The sequence below is a fragment of the Platichthys flesus genome, chromosome 5 (genome assembly GCF_949316205.1).
Source record: "Platichthys flesus chromosome 5, fPlaFle2.1, whole genome shotgun sequence".
In the NCBI taxonomy this organism is placed as follows: Eukaryota; Metazoa; Chordata; class Actinopteri; order Pleuronectiformes; family Pleuronectidae; genus Platichthys; species Platichthys flesus.
The window spans coordinates 1,988,727-2,001,082 of record NC_084949.1 but is presented as its reverse complement, the minus strand read 5'-3'; the positions used below and the strand labels follow the sequence as shown (position 1 = coordinate 2,001,082).

At 38.2% G+C, this 12,356-nt stretch overlaps 1 long non-coding RNA gene across 2 annotated transcripts; it reads right to left on the bottom strand.

Annotated features, from left to right (window-relative positions):
• Positions 1–5,926: 5,926 nt before the first annotated feature.
• On the bottom strand, positions 5,927–12,303 carry LOC133954501 (uncharacterized). Of its 2 annotated transcripts, none has more exons than XR_009920790.1 (2): positions 7,317–12,303; positions 5,927–7,062 (listed from the first exon to the last, which is right to left on the bottom strand). It is a non-coding gene; the product is annotated as an uncharacterized LOC133954501 (long non-coding RNA). The 2 variants fall into 2 exon arrangements; XR_009920789.1 differs by having other exon boundaries at positions 7,355–12,303.
• Between the last annotated feature and the right edge of the window lie 53 nt (positions 12,304–12,356).

Below are 12,356 nucleotides of genomic sequence, written 5' to 3'. Positions count from 1 at the left end.
ATAAGAGTTCAACCAGATTCATGACAAACTAACTCACTTTGACTAAAATGTAAAAATAGTGTTTGATAATCTTCTCAATCTGCCTTTAGATTTTTGCTGCAAAAGTGTGTGTGTTTGTGTGCGCACATTTATGTGACCCAGGAAAAGTGAATCAGGTCGAAAGGTAGCAGTTATTATAACTTTATTATTTATTATATAATTTATTATATCATACCCATACACATTCTTGCAGGCCTACAATGGGCCTTAACTGGCCCACAGGCTGCTAGTTGAATAGTAAAAAGTTCTGAATGTATAATCTGAAACAATATTATGTGATATCTTAAATTATTCAGGTGTTTAATGATATTATTGGCTATTGAAATGATCATCATTACAAAACATAATTCACCAGAATACTTGATTTGGGTTCCATTTAATGTAAGCTACTAGTGGTAAAACTATTTTCAGCACAGACAATCATAAATCATTCCCCTAGGTAGGTGGGAACTGTGACGGGCTGGAGACTGTCATAGGGGGTAAATCATCACCATAGACCGATGGATTTCAGAATGAGTGTGCTTTTATGCGGTTTAGCAAATGTCATTATCCCCAAAATGCGTTCAAATGTTTTGTTTTCTTATGGTTTCTACTTTAGAACAGTCCTGTTGTGGTAAACCTCCATTAAAATGTCTCAATTTCCAAAATCAGAAAGTATTTTCATGACCTTCCGCTAGCTGAATATCATTGCAAGCCTTTGTTGTAAAGTGTCCATTAAAAATAAAATGAAATTTCCAATTACAATAATTTATTTTTTCCATTTTAGCACCTCCAAATCCATTTTACCGTCTTGAGTGAAAAAAAAAAAAACAAGGCTCATGTGGGAGAAGTTTTGAAATACAGGTTTCTCCAGCTTTTAAACCGGCACCAGGGTCCAATAAATAGTACACGAAATCAGCTGACGTTGACCCTGAATGGCCGTATTGTTACTGAGCAAATCAACTGGCACTGGCTCCTTGCCACTGTTTTACCAATGCTCCGAGCCACACTCACAGTTCAAATAGCACCTCTCAGAAACCTCAAAGCACCCCTGCTTTGTGCCAGTCAGTGATGCTTTTGAAACCTAATGACATAAATTGCCTTAGTCACCAGTTCTACGTCTGCACTGAAAATAATTACAAGAATCCCAGCAACTTAATATTTGCATGCATGAAAGGAGCTGGGATGTGCCATTGTTAGCTCATCAGAGTGCTACAACTGCACAGGCTTCTGAATGCAAGTGGATGGGAAGTGGAACACAAAATGAAACTTTGGTTAATGATATTTACTATGATAAGGCTGCATGAGTTTGGCTTCTCACAGGACAGATTTGATTTTATTTTATTTGGACATGGACATGACAATGTCATTGGACGAACCAGATGCATTGTTTACAGTGTATTAGCATAAATGCTAGTTTACAACACCTGTCCACAGTAACAGGCATCAAAGCAGATCAATTCAAAATGATGCATAAAAGACAATAAAACTAATTTATCCTGGTGATGAAAGGGTCCAAGAAACACTATGTGGTCATGGCTACATTTCCCAGTTCATCCCTCCTGTTTAACCCAAGGTTTGTTAACTCTTCACACAGGACGTGCAAATAAATGAACGTGGTAAAATAAGTAAATGTAACTAATTAAGGTCAAACTGATGTGTTTGTACAGTGCATCTGAAGGAATGCAAATGTTGGAGGTCATAGATTACCTCCAAAAACTTCTCTTTTCCCAGAGTTAATGCAGCTGCTGCTAAAAGCTAGAATAACATTAACACTCAATTGTCTCTTACCTTCTTAATCCTATGCAAAACATGATTTTCGCGCCTAATAAGGTCAAACTGCTTCATTGCATGAAAACACAACTTTATTAGTGAAAAATTGTGAGAAAGAAGGAGCTGTGTTTACCAGTTGATTATATTCCATAAGTATGAACATTACTGATAGAATGAAATGTTGCATTCAAGAAGAAGATTGAAGGTGATTTCAACATAAATATAGTTGTTGCTAATGCAGCCTTAGTTCAGCATTTATTTCCCCTGACTTAGGTTTTGTATTAATATAATCAATTGGTTTATTATTTGTATGTAAATAACCCTACTCACTATTTCAATCACATTCTTGATCTTGTTCTGAAATGTGGCCTAAAAATGAAAAGTTTGTGACACCTTAAGGTTCTCACAACTTAATCAAGTTTGAAACAATATTTCCCCAAAACTCTCCCTTGTCTGAGATTTTTTTATAACATTCAAAATTACAATTAATTAGAACACTGATTTTGCTGTCTGTCAATATAATACAGGGAGGTTATCACAACTTACAGTCAGTACCACACTAGTTGCTGACTTTGATAATAGTACAGCAGCCTCAATGCAATCAACCATTGAGACTGCTTGCCTCTCTAAAATAGAGGTAGTAAATCAGTGGAGATCAGCTCCATAGTATAATCATCAAACACATAAACAGACCTCACAGAAGTTAGAAAGAAGGTTCAAGATGATTTTCAATAAGCCTGGAAAGACAGCCTAATAACTAAACAAAGACGTTCCCCTTCCAAATGCCATAACCTTATATTATTCTTTGGTGATAGAAGAAAAAAAGAACAACACATATATTCCTCTTCAGCACTGACAGAGAGTCAGCTCTACTAAACCATATACTCCTTTAACTCTGAGCAGTAATGTTTTCATGAGCGTCTTTACAAATAAATATATGCCCATTTGACACCATAGATCATAAGATTTTGATACTGGCACAATGAATAGGAAACAGCCCTAGCCTGATTTGAATCGTACTTAGATAGGACGCAGATAGATTAAAAGTTGTTAATGTGACATTTTTTCTAAATAACACATATATTAAAGTGCTCATAACAAGTGCTTTAAAATAATGCATGTTTCGATTTGGGGCAGTACAAATTAAATCAAATTGATTTGGAAATTGCAAGCTCTTTACTTTAAAGGTAATAATTTGAGGAACAACCTACACATTAATCATCACCACTGAAGAACATAGCTGTTTATTTACATTTACATCTTTTTGGTCAAGTGGACATGTACCTTTGTAGAATGAGCAGAACAACATGTGCTCTCGTGTAAATGTGCAGTTAAACTGAGCCTATATGTGTTCTGACCATACACAGGGAATTGAAGTTGTGACTCTGAGAGCCAACAGGATGTGTTTGCTGATAGTAAATGCAGCAGGTGTGTTTTCTGGCATTGTCTCACACACTCTCTTGCACAGAGGTGTTGTTTGTCAGTGACTATACATTTGACTGGTTCCAATGTCACTCATTGTGTCACAAACAACAAAACACTGTAAACTCCATTCCATATACGTACAAACACACAGTTACTCACACAAACAATAAATGTTCTGCAGGTCCACTGTGACACCTCAATATGTAAGAGAATTCCTTGAATTCCTGATTTTTTTCCTGTTGTTGTTGTGTCACATCCACATTTCCCCCAAAGCGTGACAAGTTTAATCTGTTTACGAGCTTTAAAGGAAAAGTACCTTTTACTTTGAAATACTGCAAAAGGACAGGAACAGCAATACTAAGATATTGCAATTTGATATCCTTTACATTTAGATTTTCTTTATAAATCTGTTAATTGAAACACATCACATCATGTTACATGACCTTTACAAATGGATGCATGTATTTTTTTTTGTAGCTACATTATCGAAATATGAGATAAGAGGTTACCATATAGTAAAGAATTTCTCCGTTGACCCTCGGAGTGAAAATTAGATTTTTTTCTAATTTAAGGAATGACATTAGGTCAGTCTGCCAAGATTGTTCTGCCGGCGGTTTGGGCATTTTCCAGTGTAGAAGGATACGCCTGCGGACAATCAGAGAGGCAAATGCTAAAACATTTAATTTCTGCTTACTGAATTCTGAATAATTTGAGGGAACTCCAAAAATAGCAATGAGCGGGCAGGGGGTGATAGCTACACCTAGAACACATGATCTTGAAAAAGCTCTTCCAGAACCCTGTTAGCTTCAAGCATGACCAGAAAGTATGGGCTAAGTCAGCTGGAACAAAGGCACATCTATTGCAAGCTTCACTACTGCCAGGAAAAATCTTAGCTAGTTTTGCTTTGCTGGAGTGCATTCTATGCAGTACTTTGAATTGAATTAAGTTAAGACGGGCACAGGATGAGGAGCTATTCACTCGTAATTTTGCGCTCTCCCACCAAGGATCCTGAAGCTGAATTCCTAGCTCTTTTTCCCACCCCTGTTTTGCTGTGATCTGTGGAGAGGGGTTAAGGCCGAATTATATATAATTATTATATATATAATTCAACCTTTAGCCTGGAGAATACCTGTGTACAGCTTTGATATCATTTTTATCCAAGTTTTAGGTTTCTAAAGAATTTTAGGTAAATCTGCCGCAAAATGTGGAAATGTACTGCAATAATCTTTAATAAAACTGCGAACCTGGAGGTAACGAAAGAAGTTGGTCCGGTGCAAGTCATGCTTATGGGACAGACTCTCAAAGTCAACAAATGTACCATTTAAAAACAGGTCTCGAAATAATATGATACCTTTCTCCTTCCAAAGTGTAAATGCGGAGTCAAGTTTAGAAGGTAAAAAAAATGTATTATTGCATAACGGACCTAGGAGGACAAGATTGTTTAGTTTGAGATGTTTACGAAACTGTGTCCATATTTTCAAAGTTGACAAGATTACAGGATTTGAGGTATAATTTGAAACTGAGAAAGGCAAAGGGGAGCATGTCAGAGCCACAAGGGAAGAGGTGTGGCAGGAGAGGGACTCCATTTTACACCAATCCAACTCACTCTCGTACCAGAAGTACATTTTGATACTTTAAGCTTTTCAGAGTTCTGTCACATATTTCAGCCATTCATTCAATTCAATTAAATATGAGCAAAGACATACAATTCTCTGTAGTTTTGACCGAAAGGACCCAGCTGACTGTTAAGTGTGCTACAAAAAAAATGGCTTTAAAATGTTTTGTCTCACGCCAGAGATAGACAGTATTTGCTGTTAACTACACATACGCAAGATTGCTGTCTTGCAGGCACTGTGCCGGTTTGGTGCATCAGCTGTGCCATGTCCTTAGAATCCACCTACACAAGTATTTACAATAACGACACAGCCTGTCACATACGCATGGTTAAATAGTAGTAGTGAATAACAATTTCCCACTTTTGGCTGAGCACAGGACACACACACACATACACACACCTAACACACACTCAAACTTTTTGTACATTTCTTCCCATGATAGAATATTAAAGACAGAAAAATGATAACTTGGAGCTGCAAAATGAAGCAGATTGAGGCAGGCGGTCTTCAAAACATCTAGTGAGCAGGTTATAGCAGTTTGAGTGTAAACACTGGGGGATAATGTGTTGCATTTCTGACTTTGGAAACACACCACTCGTTACAACGTCTGACCAGGCCAAAGAGAGGCAATTATTTTCATATCAGTTCAAATTCCACAGACGCTTGTGATTGCATGAGTCAAAGCATTGCATTCCAATTAGGGAACACACACAAACACTGACTTACACAGGGGTGAACACACTTACGTTGGAGGAAGAGAAAAATTGGTGCATTCAACCTTGACCTGCTATTTGTGGGGGTTCTGAGCTATTAGTATTTGATGTACTGTGTGTGTGTGTGTGTGTGTGTGTGGGCAATTAATTGCTTAAGCAGGATGTCAATAAAAAAAAAACTTTCCTCAAAGAAAGGTCCAGAACTGTCATGACTCTGAGACCTGAGTTCTGAAAGACAGTAAAAACTAGGGCTGTGAAATGATTACAATTTTTAATCAAATTAATCACAGGTTTCTATGGATTAATCATGATTAATCACATTACAGATTTTCTCTGAATATTTTTGTGAAAACAAAAATGTTATGACAAAAGACGGATATATACATTTAATCTGTTTTATTTTTATATTCATAAATAAACAGTACAATGGTGCTGCAACTCAGCAGTTCTTTAGCAGTTCTCTTTGCTATTCCATATGGAACATTAATATAATCTTCATCCTAAACAGAAATTATTTGAGCTTCTTAGCCATTCTTTTTACAGGATGGTTGACATTTATTATATTTTTTGTCAAACAACCATTAACCACACCATGACAATCTAATGCCTCTAAAGGTCCTCTTAGCTAGTCGTTCTTTAGCCAGTTGGTGAGGCAAACTAACTTGTTCACATTCTATGACAGTAGAAGTTCTGTTTCCTCTTTTATTTTGATATTGTGCTCATTGTGTGTCTCCAGCTTGATTTCCTGACTTCGTCCTGTTTTTCACGCTATTGCGATCATCTTCACCTGTTCATTACCTTGTAACAGGAACCTCATAATGTCCGACTAGCACTACAATTCACTCCATCATTATATATATATAGTTTTATTTATATCCTGCCAAATCAAAATATACCTTAACTCAATACATTTTACATAATTATCAAATAAATAAATTTGATAGAGTTTAAACCCCTATTGCCAATAGCAATCCATTAACAGTTATTATAGAAGCACAATCTCAGTACATTCATTCAAGTAAAACAAATGATACATTAAAACATTTAGAATTATATCATAATTAAACAGACTTAAACTTAATAATGTTAACGTGAAGAAGTGTAAATTATATTTTCATTTTGAATTGAATCAAAGAGTTAAAATATACAATTAACTAGTGAAAATCTTGGTTTGAACAACATCAGACTAATTATGGTTGTGTCATCGGTTGAGGATGATTGTAAAGGTGGGGCAATTGCCAACATTGGCATGTTGGGATCTGGTTGTGAGAATGTACCTGATCCACAGGCATGTGTCTTCACTCTGTGGACCAGTTGGATTGAAAGCATCTTGACATGGGTATTGGGGTTTTATGGGGGAGTGATAGCAGTGTGAAATGCTAGTGTGACGGTGTCCTCTGTGGCTTATGATGGCAATTAAACTGACATCCATGATGAGCCATGCAAACCTGAACACACCAGGTTTCCCAGCTGCGTCTGTTTCCTCTCTCCAGGCTTGTGTTCTCTGGTTTGTGTCCCTAAAAGAGAATAATGTCTGATCATTAAGAACAAGGCAATTTCCCACAAGAGCAATCAATCTGTCTCATTTTGATGCACTGCTCCTTCAAAGATTGAGCTATTCTCAATTTCTACCTCACATAAGTGAGGTAGAAGTTGATCTTACCTAAAGTTGATCTTACTTAAACAACTCTAGTGCTGTCACAAGATTGACACTTGAGATTTCCTCCATTCCCACCGCAGTGTATGAGGAGGTCATCCAGCACTGCTCTACCTTGTAGGGAATGATTGAAGGAGGGGAATAGCCCATACCAACTGAGACCGCCCCAGCCGAGTGGGTGGAGATAACAGCCACACCAAGGTTGTTTCCCATGGACTCCAAAGCTCTCTGGGCCCCCAAGATGGACAGAGCTGTCACCAATGATCCAGACCTCAGTCGGATGGGAAAAAAACATAGTATTAGTAAGAAATGTATCATACTGAATCCCATAAAGAAAACTATTTCATTGCCAGTCATCAGAAAGAGCACACACACACACACACACACACACACACACACACACACACACACACACACACACAAGTTTTTTTTCGATTGCATAAACACTAAAATCAAAAGTATTACACAATCATCAAAACCTTACACTCAAGGAGCAAAACATGGCCCAGATCTGCACCACTATAAGCACAATGTCAGCTTCACATTTTTTGCAAAACAATACACACAGTGATCTGCAAAACACTAAACACACTTGTATACATTAGACACAGAAGTATATCAAGATGTCACTTCCTTGCTATTCCTAAGCACAGCCCGTCAAATGACCACCCCTATGGGCCAATTGGTTAAACACAGCCATTAGGTGTTCAAACACATGATTGCTTAGTTTTAGACACAGAAACGAGGTTTAAGCACTATACAAATGCAGCAGGTGAGTTAACCTGACTTCAACCAAAATCGAGCTTGTGCTCAAAAAAGAAGAAGAGTGAGGGTGAGAGGGGGAATCCACGGAGGAGGAGAAGGCTGCGGCTGCAGTATGAGTATGTGGAAGAATGTTTTGTTCACTTTATCACTGTGATGTTGCATCCTGCAAACGTAACCTTTATATGTAAATGTATACCAGACCAATGCTGAACTACACAATCTTGTCTTTCACTGTATTTCTGAGAGTTTTACAGATGGATGCTGAGGAAATCCTGCATGAATTCATGATGCAGGGTTCAACCTGACAAAAGCAAGAAGAAGAGGCAGAAATATCATTAGCCACAGGGCTATAATCAATGTCCCAGGGCCACGCGGGGGTAACATCACCCTTTGGGCTCCCGTTACACAGAATGGGGTCCTCCTTCGTCATGCCAATATGGGTCCTTACAACACAACTCACATCCTCACATTTTTGTGCCGATTACACAACATCGTCCCAGCAGTAAACAACATGCACCAGATACAATATGGTGCATATGTGAAATATGGTGTCATTCCACTGCTCTGCTCTGGTCCAGAACTGGTTTCAATACCATCCACAGTTTAAAGTACCATACCTTCCACCATACTCTCCGTTTCTAAACCCAATCAAAGAGTTTTTCTTGGCATGGCGGTGGAGGGTTTATGATCTCCGGCCCCAGGCTCAGGTACCCCTCATTGAAACTGTACTGGATACAGAATTTTCTGCTTGTCTGATATTTGCTGAGCTTACAGTGTTATGCACCCTCCTGTAGTAGCATGAAAACTGGGAAATGTTTTGTTTTGATTGTCCTTGTTGACATGCTGACTGATTTGGGGATACGGAGAGAAATAAATAGTATTTTCATGAGTCTGCAGTATTGGACTTGTGTAGTGTTTGGTGAATTTTGGTTTATTGTATATTTGCACTTTCTCTGTGTATTTCACTTAGAGTACTCTAATCACTGAGAACCCGAATTGAAACACCGGGCCCTATTTTGAAAATTGTGCTTAAGCCATCGAAAAAAACTGTAATAGTGTCTAGGAGTCAACTAGCTAACAAAGGAGCCTTATCTCCCCACAAACATGCTTTCCCTCCGGTCTCTGTATGTGTGTGTGTGTGTATGTGACAGTGAGCCAGAAAAAATAAGTTTTTTTACTTTTTCAATTAACTTTTTTCCATCTAGTATGAAGTAAAGCACCTGGGTTTACATGCAACTTTACTGTATCTGCTGAATCATGCTATATCTTTAGTACTTAATATAAGTAACACTGAGTCTTTCCATATTCAAACAACTGAGCTTTGAACCTGCTCTCCTCACCCCAACTTTATTCTTTTATCCTTATGCTCACTGATGAAACATGTCCATGCTACAGGAAATGAGAGGAAATGAGGGAGACGAAACAGTGGCAGGGGGCTGTTTACAAATGTGCTGGGTCTGTTGGTCACTCACTGGTGCAAAGTGAGAGAGAGATGAGGCTGTGTAACCAGGGGCAGGTATTAATAGTGGCTTGTTTGGAATTGGGTCCAGGTAAGATGGAATTTTATTTCCCTTAAAATAAAAAAAAGGAGGTCTAGGACATTTAGGTTTACAAGATGCAGATGTGTATTTCTTGCAGGCAAAGAGTACATCCCTCTCTCTCTCTCTCACACACACATAGACACACACACAAAAGACCCTATTGCCGTCCTCCCCATTGTTGTCAAGTTCCGGTAGACTAAAAATTCCCACAGTCGGAATGGGTGGCTGAGCTCCCTCAATCTCTCTCGCTCTCACACACACTCTCTCACACACACACACACACACACACACACACACACACACACACACACACACACACACACACACACACACACACACACACACACACACACACACACACAATGAACAATATTAATCACTGTACCAGTGTCATTAGATTGGAACAGTGGTCTCAGTCAGTTGTGGTGTAACTGGGATATCACTATTGTAGTTTTCTGTTTATGAAGGTGAAAAAGGTAAAAATAGCTTTAAGGGCCATCTTTCGTTTGTCTGTTCTGACCTGTTATATGATGGAGACTATCTAATGTATCCATTTGGTGGCAATGTCTTAAATTGAGGGAGGGAATTTGGAGGGATGCATTATAAGTGGGGGTCAGAGGGTCCTCTCAAATACATTTCCTGCATTCTGACTTAGGTTTGGTTTAACTTAACAGCCACTTGTAATACATGTTATATACTGATATCAACAGAATATGAATGAAACATAGCAGGAATTAAATTAGATATTATATGAAGAATTAAACCTGAGGCACAAGGTATCTTCAAAGTAACAATTTCAGCGAACAGATTGGATGAATGAAATGGTTTCACAGCAACTGTGTAATTCCAGTGTCACCTTACACATAAGTGCACCAATTCATGCCATAGATATGAAATGGTGCTTCGATAGGACTGAGCTTTGGTCCCCATGAGGTCTACTAGTCTTGACAAGGTCAGTGTTTGTACTGGAAAACATCCTAAAGAAGTAATAAAATGTTTGTGCGCTTGCGCACACACACACACACACACACACCTAGTATGTTAGGCAGCTATACAGTACAAATAAACAAATAACCAATTGTTCTATATCGTTCTTATTATCTAACAATATAAATTCAGTTTATCTTAATGACCTTTGCTCACTATTGTTTCTGTTCATTCCCTCAGGACAATCTGAACTGAATATGCCTCAAGGAAAAGATCATTTAGGCTTTTGCTTTCAGTGTGTGTGTCTTGTAATACTTTGGAATGCCGGCCTTGCTGTTGGATTTCATATCCCCTAAATAGCTGCAGAGTGGCCCCTCACACATACGCACTCATTGCTCAGTTTAACAGAATCTTGGCCAAACTGCCTACTACAAACTTTCCCTGTGTGTATGTGTGTGCTTTTACTGGTGTGAGTTGTCTTCCATGGGTCACAAATAAAGTCCTGGTAATGCTTTAGGTTAGGGTCAGGATGTAGTAGGTAGGGAGTCTGGTAAAATTCTGATTAGGTCCAGTTTATGCGAAAGCTGCTGTTATATTTGAAGTGACTTTCTCATACGGTGAAAAAAAACAGAGAGGTATTAATGGTTTAAAATGTGCTTGAAAGTTATATGCAAAACAATAAAAATGGCACAGAATAAAAGTTATAACTGATAACTACACACACATATACAAATTATAAGTTTTGTTTGTAACAGCTGCGCCAGGAGTGTAAACCTGTAGAACCTCTCATATAAAAGCTTACAGAGATGTAGGCAGTTGAGGTTTTGCTCCCAGCTGTAACAGCACTGAGGCATAACTCACAATACACTGACTCATAATTACATCCCTAAAAGCACATGTCAGATCCTTAAGGTGTATATATTTTGATGTAAAATACCCAAATAAACTAGAAAACCCAGAACCTATTTTGTTCAGAAGTAATTAAGCGGTTAATTAATTAAAACATATTTGTGACTGTGTCAATGTGGAAGAAATGGAAGTATGGCTACTCTACTTAACAATATGGTGTTTGTTATGAGCACTGAGTTAGTTTAAGTCTTGGAGACCTTTGTTTGATTTCCAGACGTGACAGTCCACCAGTGTCAATGACCTGCTGGGCAGCTACACGTAACTGTCCCTGCAGGCCCCGACCTGCCTGAAAAACCAAATAAAAAATACGTCTCTGATGGTAAATCTCAAACTTGTTGTCCTGAAACAATGACTGAAGGACCAATGGCATTAGGCCACTGGAACTTGATGGAAAATTAGACATGTTCAGTAGAGACTGGGTTCACTGCTTGTCCTTTTCTCAACTTTATTCCCAGACTCACATGTCAAGTAGCATGGAAAGAGTCTAAAGCTACAATAGACAAATACCATTTGACTTCCTTCAGACTTTTCACAATAAAACTATGTTAAATATTTCAAAACATAACATCCAGGCTATAGTAAATCAGTGAGTTATAAACCTCATTAAGTATGGGTGCTTTGCTTTCTATTCTGCAGGAGATATTACCATGGTTTTCTCTAAAAGATAATAAAAAAGATGTGAAATGATGAGATCTACAAAATACACATGTGATATTTCAATAATGGACAAACAAATATAAACAGCCCGAGGATACCCAATTGCAACATAGGTCTATGTATGTGAGTGAGTTCACATAGCCCTTGATTCAATTCCCATGAGCTGTCGATAGAGATCAGTAAAACATATCAGTCATTCATTGCACCTTTAATAGACGTCCCCCCCACTGGCCAGTTATGCTTTTATTTTGAAATCCGATCGTCAGTTATCCTGTAGGTTTGGGCTGAATTGACGCTCCATACTCTGACCGGATTTGTCTGCTTCCATATGACCGAGGTTACTTTCACAGCGGGG